At 42.6% G+C, this 14,536-nt stretch overlaps 1 protein-coding gene across 2 annotated transcripts in view; it reads right to left on the reverse strand.

Moving 5' to 3' along the window:
* Positions 1 to 14,536, reverse strand: part of LOC109409987 (E3 ubiquitin-protein ligase CBL-B-B) — a 298,628-nt gene that overhangs the window by 124,957 nt on the left and 159,135 nt on the right. The window lies entirely within an intron of this gene.

The raw sequence follows: 14,536 nt of genomic DNA on the forward strand, positions 1-14,536 counted from the left end.
AAAATTTTGTATGTAAACTTAACCCAAAGTTGCCAAATTTCTAAAAAATGAATATAAACTTACGGCAGTGTCGCTGGAAGTTGGGTCGACCAAATTTTAAGATGAGAGCGGTAATATGTCCCATTTTCTATTAGCTTTCAAGTGCTTTTTACAGAACTTAGCTAAAAAATCTAGAAAAAAAGTTATTAAGTAAATTAATCCTTGATGTCATCGACCAAAAGTTTGGGGTCACCCCTCAATATGATGTATCGGCCAAAAGTTTGGGGTCACTATCGTAAAACATGGAAAAGTGATTTGTTGATATCTTCGTCATTTATAGTTCAATTTTAATTGTTTTTGGCTCATTTCAAAGATAATTAACTAAATTTACGTTTGACGTCTTCAACTTAACGTATTTAGCGATTTTTGTATATAAAAATGTTAGCACATTTTACCACGCTTCAAAAAATGCAGCAACTTTACGTTAAGTTTTAGTATGTAAATTTCAACAAATATGTGTGGTTCAATGTCTATGCAGTAAGTATCATGCATTTTGTTTCAAATAAGTCAAGAAGAATTAAAATTGAATGAAAGATGACAAAGATATCAACAAATCACTTTTCCATGTTTTACGATAGTGACCCCAAACTTTTGGCCGATACAGCATTTTGAGGGGTGACCCCAAACTTTTGGTCGATGACATCAAGGACTAATTTACTTAATAACTTTTTTTCTAGATTTTTTAGCTAAGTTCTGTAAAAAGCACTTGAAAGCTAATAGAAAATGGGACATATTACCGCTCTCATCTTAAAATTTGGTCGACCCAACTTTCAGCGACACTGCCGTAAGTTTATATTCATTTTTTAGAAAATTTGGCAACTTTGGGTTAACTTTACATACAAAATTTTTTGAAAAAGTTTCTTTTAAATCATGTTCAAAGTTTCTTTGACTTATTATCTTTTGAATGAAACCTAAGGTTTTGAAATCGGACGCAAATTGGCGGAGCTATGGGCCTAAAAAAATGACATGTTTTTGAGGGGGTGACCCCAAACTTTTGAACGGGAGTGTAGGTATATAAGATTTTGTGAAAATTGCTAAATAATATTGTGAACATTTACTTCGTCATACATATGCGCAAATTCCCGTCACATCAGACGAAAAACAGCTAATTATAACAGATATTCCGACTGGCCTTACCCAATGCTTCATAAGCAGGAAACAAAAAGATGTAGACTATCGAAAACCAGCCTCAATCGATTTCCAGTCCTCTGAAAAGGCTGGTTATTGAAATATCGATTCTCTCTTTTGTCAGCCCTCTCGGAAAATTTTGGTCGGAGTTCAACCTTTTATTATTATGAGCTTTATCAAGGAGATTTTGAGCTCGCGGTGTTCAACCTTTTGACAGGTACCGACCCCAAATTAATTTTTAATTATTCAAGAAATTTTAAAATTTTAAGGTAAAATTAGAGTCACTCTGAAAATGTCTTCACAAATCCTATGAGTTGAACGATTTTTTTGGCAGTTCCAATTCAAACTCAAGGATAAGTTAAAACAAGAATAGTTTATGGTTAGAAGAAGGAAATACTTCTAAATATCATATTGCCGGCTAGAATGTCAAACAGTTTCTATGAATTCTTTTGAACACAATTCGGCCAAACGACCCATTCGGCCAGAATGCATTTGGCCAAATGGCTTTCGGCCAAACGGCATTTGGCCAAAAATCTGGACACCTACTTCTTAAATCTCTCAATTTCACACAACCTCATGTTAGCTAGATGAACTTTCAATGTTTTATCAAAAACAAAAATGTTGCTTATTATTGATAAATACCATACCCGAACTGTAAAGTATTAATAAATTTCACCAATTCATGCTGCCTCACCTGCGGAAGAAAAAGGAAAAAGGAAACAATTAGTTTTGCTAGAAAGATACTAATCTAACCCTCTCGAAGGAATGTGGATGAGCCCATTAAAGAAGGTAATCCGTTGTAGGGGAATATATAAAAATGAATCGTATTTTATCAGATCAAAATTTTGAGATCTCATTTGAGGTTCCAAATGACTGTGCAAAATTCTCTGGAGGAATTCTAGGAAGAAACCCTGGAGAAGTTCCTGAAGTTATCCTTGGAGGAATCCCCTGAGGAGATCCTGGAGGAATCCCTGTAGGAATTCTCGGAGGAATCCCTTAAGGAATTCCTGAAGTAATCCTTGAAGGAATTCTTGAAGAAATCCCTGGAGGAATTTCTAAAGGAATCTCTGGAGGAATTTCTGAAAGATTCCCTGGAGGAATTCCTGAAGGAATCCTTGGAGGAATTCCTGAAGAAACTCCTGGAGGAATTCCCTGGAAAAATTCCAGAGGATTCTCTGGAGGAATTACTGAGGGAATTACTTGAGGATTTCCTGAATGAATTCCTGGGGGGGGGGGGAGGGGGGTGGTTTCTAAAGAAATCCCTGAAGGAATTCTTTACGGAATCCTTGGAATTCCTACAGGAATTCCTGGTGTAAATCCTGGAGTAATCCCTGGATGAATTTCTTAGAGAATTCTTCGAGGACTTGCTAAATAAATCCCTGGAGGAATTCATAAAAGAATCCCTGGAGTAATTCCTGAAAAAAACAAATTTGAAAAAAAAAATCCTGGAGGAACTCAATTCCTAGAGTAACTCCCGAAGGAATTCCTGAAGGAACTTCTGAAGGAATTTCTGAAGGAATTCCTGAAGGAAATCCTGGAGGGGCCTTGGAGGAACTTCTGCTGGAGGAATTCCTGAAGGAATCTCTGGAGGAACTCCTAGGGAAAACCGTCGAGGATTCCTGAAGAAATCCATGGAAGAATTCCCCGGAGGTATTCCTGAAAGAATCCCTGAAGGAACGCCTGGAGGATCATAAAGGAATCCCTGGAGGAATTCCTAAGGGAATCCATCGAGAAATACCTGAATGAATCCATGGAGAAATTCCTAAAGGAATCTCTGGGGGAATTCTTGAAGAAATATCTGAAAGTATTCCTGAAGATATTCCAAAAAATATTCAGGAAGGAATTTTTGAAAAAAAAAAAATCTACAGGATTTCCTGAAGGAATTCTGAAAGAAACCCCTAGAGGAATTCCTTAAAGAATTCCGGGAGGAAATCCTGAAGGAATCCCTCAAGGAATTCCCGAGGGAATCCTTGGGGATTTTCTGAAGGAATCCCTGGAGGATTTTCTGAGGGAAACCCTGGAGGAATTTCTGAATGAATTCCTGGAGATATCCCTGAAGGAATTCCTGAGTAAATCCCTGGAGGAATTTCTGAGGGAATCTCTCGAGAATTTCTTGAATAAATCCCTGGAGGAGTGCCTAAAGGAATTACTGAAGAAATTTCTGGAGGAATTCCTGAAAAAAAAAACCTTGAGGAATTCCTGAAGAATTTTTTAGAGTTATTCCTGCTGGAATAACTAAGGGAATCCCTGGAGAATTTTCTGAGGCAAACCCTCGAGGAATTCCTGAGAGAATCCCTGGAGGATTTCCTGAAAAAAATCCTGGAGGAATTCCTAGAAGAATTTTTGGATGAATTCCTGGATGAATTCCTTAAGGAATTCCTGAAGGAATACATGAAAGAACTCCTGATGATTTTCCTAGAGCAATCCTTGAAGGAATTTCAGTATGAAATCCAAGAGGAATGCTTGGAGGAATTGTTACGGGTATAAATATTTGTTACAATTATAAGACAGAATAATTGTTAAATGTGTTATAAATATTATATTCGTACGTTCTTTGTGTTACATGTTGAATTTTAACTTGTAAATATTACCCTAGTATTAGTTAACATTTATAGGGTTCTGGCAGGATAGAGGCCAATGAAGTGCAATGCTATTTCGATTGCCAACATTCAGGCCATTTCGGGCCGCGATTAAGTACTAGATACGTACACCTTTCCCTGACACAGACTTCAAGTCATAGAGCTCTAGTATCGAAACCCGAAACGGGATGCCCGATTAGGATTAGTTTTCCTAGACAAAACCAAGCTATGAACACAGCAACAAATGCTATGAACTAAAAGGCATACCGCCACATAAAATACAGTTCCAGGATGACTGATGGACCCAAACTAATACATGAAACCTCGTCATCCTGTGATCGGAAAGAGTTATCCATCTGGATAACAGGGCACATTTATGTTCTGTGTTGTGTTGCGTCAACTTGTGATGTCTCTTATTTGTGCATTTATAAGGTTCTGTGTATCGTGAAGTGGTAATACTTTGTAATAATTAATTTCTTTTATTTTTGTAACATGGCGCCCAACTAAAAAACCCCGTGTATGCAAATGAAAGCTAGTTGGAAGGATTATAACTTCAGTCTTAAGGCCATTTTATTTTTGTGGACAAGAGCTCGTCCATAAAAGTAAACTTTGGTTGAGGTAAGATTTATTCGTTACAAAATCTGGAGAGCAGTTCGGCTTTCGGGTAACATAAATCTAGTTTTGAGTTGAGGTATTTTTTGGGGACTTGTTAGTCCTGTTCACCGCTACGTTTCTGGAAAGCACTGTGGCTTTCGGGTAGCAGAACTCGTTTTGGTTTCGTTTTGAGTTTAGGTTAAGTTATTTATCTTTATCGTAGTGTTAAGTGTATGGCCTTAACACTATTGTTATGAAGGATACGAAGCAGATGGGAGCTGAATTTTTCGTGAATCGGTGAACGATTCACGAAAAATTCTTGCTCAAACGTTGGATTGTGTTACGGGTATAAATATTTGTTACAATTATAAGACAGAATAATTGTTAAATGTGTTATAAATATTATATTCGTACGTTCTTTGTGTTACATGTTGAATTTTAACTTGTAAATATTACCCTAGTATTAGTTAACATTTATAGGGTTCTGGCAGGATAGAGGCCAATGAAGTGCAATGCTATTTCGATTGCCAACATTCAGGCCATTTCGGGCCGCGATTAAGTACTAGATACGTACACCTTTCCCTGACACAGACTTCAAGTCATAGAGCTCTAGTATCGAAACCCGAAACGGGATGCCCGATTAGGATTAGTTTTCCTAGACAAAACCAAGCTATGAACACAGCAACAAATGCTATGAACTAAAAGGCATACCGCCACATAAAATACAGTTCCAGGATGACTGATGGACCCAAACTAATACATGAAACCTCGTCATCCTGTGATCGGAAAGAGTTATCCATCTGGATAACAGGGCACATTTATGTTCTGTGTTGTGTTGCGTCAACTTGTGATGTCTCTTATTTGTGCATTTATAAGGTTCTGTGTATCGTGAAGTGGTAATACTTTGTAATAATTAATTTCTTTTATTTTTGTAACAGAATTCCTGAGGGAATCTTTGGGGGAATTTTCAAAAGTATCCCTGAAGGAACGCCTGGAGGGATTCCTGGTGAAATTCCTAAGAGAATTCCTCGAGGAATATCTGAATGAATCCCTGGAGGAGTTCCTAAAGGATTCGCTGGAGGAATTCCTGAACAAATTCCTGGAAGAATTCCTGAAGAAATTCCTGAAGGAATTCCTGTAGGAGTTCCTGGAGGAATTCCTGTAGGAGTTCCTGGAGGAATTCCTGTAGGAGTTCCTGGAGGAATTCCTGTAGGAGTTCCTGGAGGAATTCCTGTAGGAGTTCCTGGAGGAATTTCTGGAGGAATCCATGAGAGGAATTCCTGACGGAATCTCTGGAGGAATTCCTGACGGAATCCCTGGAGGAATTCCTGACGGAATCCCAGAAGGAATTCCTGACGGAATCCCTGGAGGAATTACTGATGGAATCCCTAGAGGAATTCCGGACGGAATCCTCGAAGGAATTTCTGACGGAATCCTCGAAGGAATTTCTGACGGAATCCACGGAAGAATTCCTGAAGGAATCCCCGGAGGAATTCCTGAAGGAATCCCGGGAGGAATTCCTGACGGAATCCCCGGAGGAATTCCTGACGGAATCCCCGGAGGAATTCCTGACGGAATCCCCGGAGGAATTCCTGACGGAATCCCCGGAGGAATTCCTGACGGAATCCCCGGAGGAATTCCTGACGGAATCCCCGGAGGAATTCCTGACGGAATCCCCGGAGGAATTCCTGACGGAATCCCCGGAGGAATTCCTGACGGAATCCCCGGAGGAATTCCTGACGGAATCCCCGGAGGAATTCCTGACGGAATCCCCGGAGGAATTCCTGACGGAATCCCCGGAGGAATTCCTGACGGAATCCCCGGAGGAATTCCTGACGGAATCCCCGGAGGAATTCCTGACGGAATCCCCGGAGGAATTCCTGACGGAATCCCCGGAGGAATTCCTGACGGAATCCCCGGAGGAATTCCTGACGGAATCCCCGGAGGAATTCCTGACGGAATCCCCGGAGAAATTACTGACGGAATCCCCGGAGGAATTCCTGACGGAATCCCCGGAGAAATTCCTGACGGAATCCCCGGAGGAATTCCTGACGGAATCTTCGGAGGAATTCCTGACGGAATCCCCGGAGGAATTCCTGACGGAATCCCCGGAGGAATTCCTGACGGAATCCCCGGAGGAATTCCTGACGGAATCCCCGGAGGAATTCCTGACGGAATCCCCGGAGGAATTCCTGACGGAATCCCCGGAGGAATTCCTGACGGAATCCCCGGAGGAATTCCTGACGGAATCCCCGGAGGAATTCCTGACGGAATCCCCGGAGGAATTCCTGACGGAATCCCCGGAGGAATTCCTGACGGAATCCCCGGAGGAATTCCTGACGGAATCCCCGGAGGAATTCCTGACGGAATCCCTGGAGGAATTCCTGACGGAATCCCTGGAGGAATTCCTGACGGAATCCCTGGAGGAATTCCTGACGGAATCCCTGGAGGAATTCCTGACGGAATCCCTGGAGGAATTCCTGACGGAATCCCTGGAGGAATTCCTGACGGAATCCCTGGAGGAATTCCTGACGGAATCCCTGGAGGAATTCCTGACGGAATTCCTGTAGGAATTCCTGTCGGAATCCCAGAGGAATTCCTGACGGAATCCCGGAGGAATTCCTGACGGAATCCCGGAGGAATTCCTGACGGAATCCCGGAGGAATTCCTGACGGAATCCCGGAGGAATTCCTGACGGAATCCCGGAGGAATTCCTGACGGAATCCCGGAGGAATTCCTGACGGAATCCCGGAGGAATTCCTGACGGAATCCCGGAGGAATTCCTGACGGAATCCCGGAGGAATTCCTGACGGAATCCCGGAGGAATTCCTGACGGAATCCCGGAGGAATTCCTGACGGAATCCCGGAGGAATTCCTGACGGAATCCCGGAGGAATTCCTGACGGAATCCCGGAGGAATTCCTGACGGATTCCCGGAGGAATTCCTGACGGAATCCCGGAGGAATTCCTGACGGAATCCCGGAGGAATTCCTGACGGAAACCCGGAGGAATTCCTGACGGAAACCCGGAGGAATTCCTGACGGAATCCCGGAGGAATTCCTGACGGAATCCCGGAGGAATTCCTGACGGAATCCCGGAGGAATTCCTGACGGAATCCCGGAGGAATTCCTGACGGAATCCCGGAGGAATTCCTGACGGAATCCCGGAGGAATTCCTGACGGAAACCCGGAGGAATTCCTGACGGAAACCCGGAGCAATTCCTGACGGAATCCCGGAGGAATTCCTGACGGAATCCCGGAGGAATTCCTGACGGAAACCCGGAGCAATTCCTGACGGAAACCCGGAGGAATTCCTGACGGAATCCCGGTGGAATTTCTGACGGAATCCCGGAGGAATTCCTGACGGAATCTCGGAGGAATTCCTGACGGAATCCCGGAGGAATTCCTGACGGAATCCCGGAGGAATTCCTGACGGAATCCCGGAGGAATTCCTGACGGAATCCCGGAGGAATTCCTGACGGAATCCCGGAGGAATTCCTGACGGAATCCCGGAGGAATTCCTGACGGAATCCCGGAGGAATTCCTGACGGAATCCCGGAGGAATTCCTGACGGAATCCCGGAGGAATTCCTGACGGAATCCCGGAGGAATTCCTGACGGATTCCCGGAGGAATTCCTGACGGAAACCCGGAGGAATTCCTGACGGAAACCCGGAGCAATTCCTGACGGAAACCCGGAGGAATTCCTGACGGAATCCCGGAGGAATTTCTGACGGAATCCCGGAGGAATTCCTGACGGAATCTCGGAGGAATTCCTGACGGAATCTCGGAGGAATTCCTGACGGAATCCCGGAGGAATTCCTGACGGAATCCCGGAGGAATTCCTGACGGAATCCCGGATGAATTCCTGACGGAATCCCGGAGGAATTCCTGACGGAATCCCGGAGGAATTCCTGACGGAATCCCTGGAGGAATTCCTGACGGAATCCCTGGAGGAATTCCTGACGGAATCCCTGGAGGAATTCCTGACGGAATCCCTGGAGGAATTCCTGACGGAATCCCCGAAGGAATTCCTGACGGAATCCCCGAAGGAATTCTTGACGGAATTCCTGACGGAATCCCCGATGGAATTCCTGAAGGAATCCACGAATGAATTCCTGAAGGAATCCCCGAAGGAACTCCTGCAGGAATCTCTGAAGAAATTAATGAAGGAATCTCTGGAGGATTTCCTGAAGTAATCCCTGGATGAACGCCAGAAGGAGTCCTCGGAGGAGTTCCCGAAGGAATCCCTGAAGGATTTCCTGAAGGAATCCCCGAATGAATTCTTGAAGGAATCTCCGAAGGAACTCTGAAGGAATTGCTTATGGAATTCCTAAAGGAAGCCTTGGAGGAACTCCTGAAGAAATCCCTGAGGAATTCCTGAAGGAATCCCTGGAGGAATCCCTGGAGGAATTTCTGGAATGATTGCCTGAAGGAATCTGTGGATGAAATCCTATAGAAATCCTGTGAGGAATACCTGAACAAATCTCGAAGGAATATCTGGACCCTGAAGGAATTCCCGAAAGAATCCTTGGAGGCTTTCCTGAAAGAATCCTTTGAAGAGTTCAGGTTTCCTGAAGGAATCCCAGGAGAATTTTTAAAAGAAATTCTTGGAGGAATCCCTGGATGTATTCCTGAAGCAATCTCTGTAGGAGTAAGGGCCATAATTCCTTTTTGTTAAGGGTTAAGCTGCCCCAGTTGGGATGTGGTACAATGAAAATAAAGAGACAAGAAATATATCCCTGAGGTGATCTGCTGAACATCCAGAGCGATTTATTAACAATTTCGCTTCAATTTACTCGCGCCATCGCTCCAGCTATGGCAGATCGATTACCCACCAGATGGAGCTGTTGATCCGTTACACAAGGAGCTGCTCCGTCTAATTGAATGAAACCCGCAAATCCCTCAGCTCTCACCTCCGTCCACCATACCGCAGCAGCCAGTGCATCGGGTCAACCTCCGCCAAAGGCGGGTGATGCTGTAAAGTGATTACTCTTTCATAACCCATGAGAAGCTCTACCACCAAGAGACATCCGATGTCACATGTATAGAGTTCGAGAGGAATCACTTCCTCCACTCTTCTGCGACTATTGGGTGTGGTATGGCATCATTATACGCTCAGCTGACCTTGGACTCCTTGGACTCGATGTGTATGGCAGAGAGGGTGGTGGTAGTTGGTGCAATACATCCGCCCCCATCCATCCCTGGCTCACACTCTTATCCGCGCGTGGCAAAATTGCACATTGATTGGTTTAGTTGCAAGAAGGATGCGATCCCTGATGATGATGGTTTTCTATTAAACGTGAGAAAGGGTACGACGGTGATGGCGACGTGACGTTTTGAACACGTGCACTGTTACCGGATCCCCCGTGCTGATGGTGTTGACACAGGATATAGTTTCCGGTGCTCTCGAGCAGTGAGAAAATTGGAAACAATCGCAAAAAAGAATAAACACAAGACCTTGTTAGATATCGATATGTGGTCATTGTTAAGAAGTAAAAATCGCTGTTTAGAATTTGAAATGAAACTCATAATAAGAATAAATATTCAAAATTTTCGCTAAAAATTTCGGAATAACGTTTCAATAGTTCTTTCCTCCTACATTTCCGAAAAAAGAAACCATTAACCTGAATAGAGTTCCTTGGCCGCGTCGTCGGCCAACGATCCATGGTTCGACGAGCCCTCACGTTCCTATTCAACCACTTGAAGTGAATAACTTGTGCTCCCCGCCGCAGGGGTCCATTCCAAGCAGTTTCCTAATTCCAATTAGTTCAGTTCGCTTCCATCATTATCCTTTCGCCTCGAGTGTCCGTGTCCAGCTCCAGAGTGGAGAACGCCGGAACCGGAGAGGTTGTCGACTTTTCTTGGATCAGGAAAAAATGACCCGGAGTAATGCGCTTTGTTCCAAGGATTTTAGTCGGAATCCGGTGGGGGTACCTACGACGCGACGGGGAAAGCAGATACCGTGATGTGAAACTAACTCAATATAGGAGAAGCCAATTATCTGTTGGCAGATGTGTGCATACCAACTTACAGTCTCGCAAAATTGATTTTACACCTACATGTTTTACGTCGCCGAAAAATGGGCAAACTCCTTCGTTGCTTTATCAGCCTCTCTCTCTGTGGGTGCGTCTGGTGTCTCCCACAGAGTCGCAGCCGTCAATTGGGTGCTACATCATGGGCCCAACCGAAGGCAGACGTGTTCCGACGGTGAAACCCATCGACAGTAACGACCTAGTCAACTTGGTTGTCATTCAAGGACGACGCCACCACGCGCCTCCGTTGGCGTTGCGTTGCGTTGTTAGGAAAACGTGAGAGTTTTGTGGGTGGCAGGCATCCGCATCACCGCTACCGCCACCGGAAGCCGGCAAGTGACTTTCCACTTAGCTGTTTATTATTATCGCTGTCGAGTTGTTTTTCTCAAGCGGTTGGTTGGTTGGTGGTACAGCTACGGCGGCGGTGGTGTAAAGATGTCTTCTCTGGTAAAAGTGGTAATGGTGTTGTTTCACCTGATCCGAGCATCGTTAAGTTAAATGATGTTGTTTCGCCGGAGGAAGTTTGAATAGAAAAGGAGAATTCGACTCCTGATCCTTGGCTGGTTCAGTATGCTGAAGCGTCCTGATTTCAATAGGAATATTTTATTTATTTTCTTGAAAAGATATTCAATAATTCTTATGATTTTAAAAATTACCTAACAGTAATAACGAAATGTTTACCCTTTTGTGACTGTTACATAAACGGCTGGCGACCAATTATTTAGAATAAAACGTCGAACTTCCAGAGAGCATCCGACACATATATTTTTCATAATTCCTATGGACCTGTGTGTCTAAATCCATCACTTTATTCTATTATCTTCTACTTTCTTTCTCTCCACTTTCTTTTCATCTGCCGTAATACCGAATTACTTCATTTGTTGCCAGTTTATTTTTCTGTTACATGTTCGATTTTAACTTGTGAATATTATCCTATGTTTAATGTGCATTTATAGGGTTCTTCTATCACTCAGGAGGAATATAGCCCTAGCAACCGGAGTGGTTTCATACTTTCAGATCATTTCTGGCGACAAATAGTGCAAGACAGGCAAACCGATCCCTAGCACGGACATCAAAATGCAGCCGTCTTGCATTATAACCCGATTCGGAATGGTCCATTACGACTAGTTTTCCTAGACAAAATAAAGCTATGAACACAGGACAAAGACTGTTAACAAGAACGCAATCAGGCAAACAAAACACAAATCCAGGATTGACTGGTGGACCAAAACCAATAATTGAAACTTCCTCATTGTGTGATCGTAAATTGTTATTCTTTTGAGAATAACAGGCCACTTTTATGTTTTGTGTTGTAAATTCGAATTCGTGAAGCTACATTTTAATGTGCATTTGTAATGTTCTATTTATTTTCCATAATGGAAAATAGAATTGAGCATTTTTAGGGTTCCATCATTATTTGTCCGTAGTGTGGCTCCCAACGTGGGCCATTAGCTGTTCTATTTGTTTATTTGTAACAATGGCGCCCAATGTGGGGCATTATTTGTTTATTTGTAACACATTTTCTAATGATTTTTTTTGCATGCAATCCTAAAGGAATCTCTGGGGAAATACCAGATCGAAACGCCTGATGAAAGTCTAATCCTAGAAAAAAAAACATGAGAAAAAAATCTTGGAGAAATTCTTGAAGAAACACCCGGAAGAATCTTGGAAGAAATTTCGGGGGAGAATTTAAGAGGATCGAGATGAGAATTCGAAACTTTAAAGAAATCCTGAAAATGTCTGTCTGTTGGAATTCTGAGAAAAATTCCGCGAAGAACAGCTGGAGAACCATCTACATAGAAGTTTCCCAGTTGAAATCCTTGGGAGGAAATCGTTGAAAGGATACTGGGTAAAATTCCTAGAGAATCTGTGGGAGTAATCCAAAGCTGTCATGATGACATCAGAGCTGGTTACTCTAGGTTTCGAAATTTCTGCGCCCCACTGCTACGCCTCAAAGTAAATGATTTTACTTTTGCGCCTAATTAAGAATTATTCCGGGAAAACTCTTCCATGGATTATTATTTCACGATTTTTTTAAGTAATTATCGCGAAATGTCTTCTGTTGGAACTCCTTTTACAACTTTTGCAAGAATTCTTCCTAAAATTTCTAGAAAATTCTTCAGTTTTACCTTCGGGGACACCGCCACAAATTCCTTTGTGGATTTTATGAGAATTTATCCAAAATTTTCTAGAATGTTTACCATAAGAAGATTCCCGTAGGACTTCTTAGAATGATTTAAGCAAGAATTTCTCTGAAGATTCCACTTAGTATCACTTCACAATGGATTACATTCAAAATTTCACCAGAAACTCCTCCATAGATTCTATCGCAATTCCCCCAGGAACTTACGTTGGCCTTTTAGTTTTCAGGCGTTTCACAAGAAATTTTTCAAAAAAAATCATCTTGAAATTGGTCCATGGCATTTCTTAAAAACTCCCAGGAATGCTACCTATGTTCATGCTTGGATTTCTTCAAACAAGTTTGAAGAAAATCCTTCAGAAATACTGTCAGTTTTTTCTTCATGAGTTTTTCTTTTGGAATTTCGACGAAAAATTTTCTAGACATTTTTCAAGAATTTCTCAAGAACTTCCAAAGGTTTCTTCAGCAGATGCAATTCCAGAGGATTTTTTTTTCACAAAAATTGGTAGATTCTTTCAAAAATTCCTCTATGGTTTGCCTTTAGAAATCCCGAAATTAATACAGGATTTTGTTTTTGGAAATCATTGCTTGATTTTTTTCTTGGGTTTATTTCAGGTAAGTATAAATTAATTTATTCAAGCATTTCATTGGACATTTATCGACACCAACATTTCAAAAGGGCGTAACTGCTTTTCGAGTCATCACCTTCTTTTAAAGCTGTGGATCATGTATTATGCTTTCCATGTATTTCACAACAAGTACCAGATGGGAAAAACTCTCCTCTTTCCGACAACCACGGTGGTTTGAGTGTAAGGGAGGCAGTACGACCTACAGCTTTGAAAGAAGGTATTACTTTCAAATGCAGTTACGCCCTTTTGAAATGTTGGTGCCGTTATATGGTATTTCGGCTAGAAAATTTTCATGAAATCTACTGGAAGATCCTACAGGGGTTTCTCTAACATCTCCTCCATTGCTTTGGATTTATTCACATTTCCTAAGATGTTATGTCGTGGTTGTTCAGCATGACCATGCTGAGGATGAGGAGATCGATTTCCGATCGGTTCAGGAACTTTTCGTAATGGAAATTTCCTTGTCTTTTTTTGGACATAAAGTATCTTCGTGCCTGCCACACGATATACACATACAAAATGGTCATTGGCAGAGGATGCTCTTAGTTATGAACTACGGGGGATGATAGTAAAAATTTGAAATTTTTTTATGCATTTTTCGAAAAGTTACAGCTAGTTGACCATTTTTTGAAAAGTGAAAATTTTGCTTGTCCCGATCATTTGTTCACCCCTGTATGTAAGTGTCAATACACCAAAACCTCCATTTAGGTAATGAGTCGGGACTGCCTAAATAGAATTTTTACCTAAATGGATTCATTACCTAAATGGATTCACTTTATTACCTTAATGGAGTACAAGGTTGCAAAGAGGTTTAACTAGGGAGAGTGACTCGAATAGGAGATTTAAAGAGGATCATGAAGAGTTTCAGAGAGCTTTCAAGGGAGCGTCCATAAATTACGTCACGCAAAAAATACAATTTCCAACCCCCCTCCCCCCTATGTCACACTTTTTGTATGGGACCTCTGAAATTTTTGTATGGGTCATCACACTTTGCTAAGCCTCCCCTCCCCCCTCAAAGCGTGACGTAATTAATGGACGTTCCCCAAGGGAGTTTCAGGAGGGGAGGGACTTCAGGGGCGTTTTCGGGGGTTTTGGAGGGTCTCAGGTGAAAAATGTCATGCAAATGACTAGCCGGACACGGAACACCAAAAAAAACCCTGCAAAATTCCGCCAGACTGAAAAAATGTTGAATGTCGGGTCAATGTCGGGTAAATTTTTATCGTATGTTGGGCCACTGTTGGACCAACATCATCCAACTATTGGGTCTATGTTGGGTTTGGTGGCCAAAATAAAAACAGGTGAATGATAGGTTAATGTCGGGTATGACGTCATCAATCTTAAGTACTCCAACTGTTCCGAACACAACCAAATTCTATTTAGGTAACGTTACCTAAAT

The sequence above is a fragment of the Aedes albopictus genome, chromosome 2, assembly GCF_035046485.1.
Source record: "Aedes albopictus strain Foshan chromosome 2, AalbF5, whole genome shotgun sequence".
NCBI lineage: Eukaryota > Metazoa > Arthropoda > Insecta > Diptera > Culicidae > Aedes > Aedes albopictus.